We start from the raw sequence: 4,869 nt of genomic DNA, 5'->3' as shown, positions 1-4,869 counted from the left end.
GGACCGCGGCGCCCACCCCGACGCCCGCCGCAGCCGCCCGGGGAGCCACCACCGCCGCTTCCTCCTCCTCCTCGGTTACCTCCCGCCGTCAAACGACGCCGGCCGTAAAGCGCCGCCGAGTCTTTTGCGACAGATGGAAAAGGGGTGGGGCGAGAAGGAGGAGGCGTGGTCACCGCGGGCCTGGAGGCGTCCAATTCACGTGTTAAAAAAAAATCCCAGAGGTGGCCAAGTTGTACACGTGTTGGGCCTCGTTTGTTACTGATGGATTCAGCAGCCCCAAGATTTAAAAAAGTACATTGTTCCTGTAAAATTGATGATCCTCACTGCAATAAATAAATAGATAGATAGATAGATAATCATACGGAAAAGTACAAAAAAAAGAAAGAAAAGTAACCATTGGAAAGGACTTCCAGGGAAATATTTTGTTGACAACTCTGCTGGCCTGTCTAGCTGTCTGTATACCAAATGGGGACACAAATCCGGCCCAAGACTGTCAATTCTCTAATACCAAGTGTTTTTCTTGATGTCAACCTTGAGTTTTAACTCATTAAATGACACAACACTAAAATCTCGTATTTCTAAAAATGCCTTTAAATTGTGAATTATCAATGCAAAAAAAAAAAAAAAGAAATTTCACATTGCAGCTTGAGCAGAAAGTTCAGCATGAACACAGGCTGGACAATGGGCGATTGTTTCCACTTGGTTTGTGGGCATTCCAAAGCCAGACAGAGCTCTCACAGTTGGAAATGGAACGGTTGCTTGCTTGAGGTGGCTTCCTGTGGGCTGTGAGTAGACACAGAAATGTTTGTCCAGATAAAGAGCCAGTGCCAGGCTAGAAGCTGTCTGTCTGTGTGATCCTACATATGCTTACCCTTGAAGAAATTAAAGATTATTAGGGGGGAGTGGTGGTATGCTCCTATAGTTCCAGCTACTGGGGAGGCTAAGATAGCAGGACACTTTGAGCCCAGGAAATCAAGGCCAGCCCAGGGAACACAGTCAGACCCCATCTCAAAAGGGAATGAAATTCCAAAATCTTTTTGGGAGTTCACACATCTCACAGAATATCCTCATGGATGCATGGGAATCCATGATGTCCTGTTACAGAAAGCAATTAATCCACCTGCTCACCCTCCTCCCTTTGTGAAAGCCCAGACCAGTGTTATGGGGACGACCAGTGCTTCTAGCCTCTAGTGACTCTGAGGATGAACAAGCTCAAGCAGGAAAAGCAAGCATAATGCAAGACACATGGGAAGTATTCGGGTGTGTAAACCTGTTCACGTATTTTTGCTATACATACTGGTGTAGCGGACGTGTATATATCTTGGCTCACTTCTGTGAATGTTTCGGTGGAAGCAATTCCTGAAAAACAATCCCAGGGTCAAAGGAAAAGCTCGCTTCTGGTCTCTCAACTCCTTTGCCAAACTCTCCAATGCCCTAAGGCAGGTAGGAATGGCGCTGCAGCTACGGGTGAGTCGCAGAGCCACAGAAAGCCAGGGGAGCAAGAAGGAGGACTGGGCATCAGGCTTGGGTTTTGAATTTTTGTCCTGCCCCTTGATAACAAGTTGACTAACCTTCCTGGGCCTCTGTGTTTCCATCCATAAAATGGGGATCATAAAGCAAAGTAGGATTGCTCTGAGACTTCAACTGGATAAGTCCACCGAGCATTTAACACACTGCCTGGTGTAAATGGACTGTTATTGTTAAAAAAAAAATTTTTTTTTTTTTTGGTACTGGGGATTGAACCCACGGTTGCTTAACCACTGAGCCACATCCCAAGCCATTTTTTTTTAATATATGTAGATTTTATTTAGAGACAGGGTCTCACTGAGTTGCTGAACTCATGATCCTCCTGCCTCAGCCTCCGGAGCTGCTGGGATTACAGGCACACGCCACTACACCCATTAACTTATTTTGACTAGGAAACACCTAACACCTGTCCATGATGCAAAATTCAAGCACAAAATTGTGAAGGGTGACCATGTACTTTTCTCCCTTCTGGGGCCCCAGTTAATCTGTTCTTTCTTCTGTGTAGCCACTATTACCCATTCCTTGGCTTTTCTTCCAGATTCATTGAAGAGTCTTCTATTTGTATCTAGGTATATCCATACTTTTTCCATACACAGAAATTGTAGCATATGACATATACTTTCTTTAAAAAAAAAAAAAAAACTTAAGGGAGGGCTGGGGATATAGCTCAGTTGGTAGAGTGCTTGCCTTGCACAAGGCCATAGGTTCAATCCCCAGCACCATACACACAAAAAAAAATCATTTTCAGTTTGGAAATTATTATTATCATTGTTGTTTGGGTTAAATACCAATGGGAAGCTGGGCACGGTGGCACACACCTGTAATCCCAGCAGTTTGGGAGGCTGAGAGACAGGAGGATTGCGAGTTCAAAGCCAGCCTCAGCAACTGCAAGGTGCTAAGCAGCTCAGTGAGACCCTGTCTCTAAATAAACTACAAAATAGGGCTGGGGATGTGGCTCAGTGATCGAGTGCCCGAGTTCAATCTCTGGTACCAAAAAAAAAAAAAAAGCCAATGGGAGGTGGCAGCCCATCTGGTAGCACAGAGTGTGTCTATCTCTCTGAGCTGTGGCTCTTCCTCAGGCCAACAAAGAAAATGAATAATAGAAGAGGTTAAAACCCAGCAAAGCCCTCCTGGCACTGGGAGCTGTCCTCCAGCCTGGCTGCCTCTGCACCTTCTCTGTAAAGCTGAGTCCTGTGCCTTTAACTATCCACAGCACGTGTTGCACGTACAGGGAGTAGCATCTGGGTGGCAGCCACCACTGGTTAAAGAGACAGGCCTCCTGGATGAAGCTTGGACCAGGTGCAAGTTTTAGCGATTTGGAGAAGGGGACAGGAAACAGATACTAAAATAGTGGAGGGCAGGTTTTGCCAGAGTGAATCCTTTCTTCTAAAGAGGCCAGCAGCCTCCAAGAATAATTCCCCCTCCTGATTTATGATGATTCTGGGGATTTGAGCCAGGTACCACTAGCAAAGAATTTTTTTCTATCCACGGCACATCGTTGAACTCTAGCAAACAGGCAGTTAGAGCTGGGTTCCAGTGCTACTTCTGTGGCCCCACAGCAGCCCAGTGCTTCAATTTTCAGAGCCCCACTTGTCTTATTTTGCAAATGGGAATGATACTGCCTAATTTGAGGGCTCTTGGGAGCCGGAAATGACCGAGAGCTTTGAAATGGAACCAGTCAGCACAAGCTTGCCACTTTTGCCTCTGCTCTTGCTTGCATTTCCTGCTGTGAGGGTTTGGAATCTGTCTGCAACCTCCTGAATTCAAAACATCCGGTGGATTTGGCACCAAGTCCTGTCCCCAGCTGCAGAAAGTCCCAGCCCTGGGTCCCACAGAGGTCCTAGATTCTGCTCACTTTGCTTCCCTTTACTTGCCTTGTGATCTTGAGCTTGCTGCTGGGTCCCTCTGGGTTTCACTTTTCCCATCTGTACAAATGAGCAAGTCTCTGTACAGTGAGAGTACCTGCAAGATTCCCAGCGATGTACCCATCTTCTAAAAATCATATGTGTTCTTCCTTTTGTTTGAATTACACCAAATACTGCATATTCATTGTAAAAATTTTAAAAATAGAAATAAGAAAACAAAAATTACCTAGAAATGATAAGTGCTTTATACATGCACACACACACACACACACACACACACACACAGGCGCACACACATGCTTGTTTTAAAGAAATAATCACTGCAACATTTGACTGTAATTTTACCCCAGCACGGTCTCTATGAGTGGCTCCATGTGTAAGAATGTATCTTTATTGGGGATGGCACCAGAAAATCTTAGAAATGACTGTCTCCCAAATGAGCAAGTGAATTACAACTCCAGACAGAGAACATGTGGAATGTAGCCTTTGCATCACTCTTTAAAAGCCCCCTGTTCCTGCTGAGGGCAGGATCACAGCCTTTGGGACAGACTCCCCTGTGTTTCTCCTGTGCTATCAAGGCAGTAAAGCTTCTTTTTCCTTTTTCTAAAAAAAAAAAAAAAAAAAGAGAGAGAGAGAAAGAAAGAAAAAAGTATCTTTACTGAGTGGGACCATACTGCAGTGTCCTAGGGTAGAGTATCTCCTAATCTGCCAGAAGGAACCTCCTGGGTCCCTTCTGAGGTCTCTTCCAAGGAGAGGAGGACTTTGCCCAGTGGTGGATGCCTCTAGCTGACTGGGGATCAGGAGCCCTTGCACTAGAGACCTTCCAATTGTTTGTTGGGCCTTTGGTGTTTCCATTCATTCATTCGTTGGTTGGTTCACTCATCAACCATCAGCGCTTAACCTCCAAAGCTCGGTTTCCCTAGGCTCAGAAGTTTGCCTCCCAGGGACATAAAGCCAGGTTTGGATTCCCTTTGGGGGTGAGAGTGGGATTTCTGCATTTCCAGCACCCTGCAGGGCCAGAGCAGGGCCAGGCCTTCCTCCACATCCCTGAACCCCCCAGGCTCACATCCTCTCCCCTTGGGTTTGGGGAAGAACTAATGAAATCCCAAGAGTTGACTTTCTCAGGGCTTGTCCCCAGGGTCGCTCTAGTGCGCTCCAGGTCACCCCACCCCACCCGTGCGCCCGTTGCATAGATGCCCTTATAAGCTCCACTTGGATTTCAGGTGAGCAAACCGAGGATGGGGGGTGGGGAGTGGATCCCGAGAAGCCTCGGCGCCGTGTCGGGTCTAGAAACTGTGGCCCGGCCCTCCTTCCTCCAGGAGGTGGTGAGACCCCGGAGAAAGGGGCCGGCGGAAGGACCCGGGCGCCACCGGACCCGCGCGGAGCCGCCCCAGCCCGGGAGCCCGGCGCGGCCCGTCGGCGGCGGCACAGCCCTGCGGGGCGGAGGAGCCGCGGCACCGCCCCCGGGGCGGGCGCA

This window comes from Marmota marmota, unplaced genomic scaffold, assembly GCF_001458135.2.
Source record: "Marmota marmota marmota unplaced genomic scaffold, marMar, whole genome shotgun sequence".
NCBI classification, from domain to species: Eukaryota; Metazoa; Chordata; class Mammalia; order Rodentia; family Sciuridae; genus Marmota; species Marmota marmota.
This window is presented reverse-complemented; position numbering follows the sequence as displayed.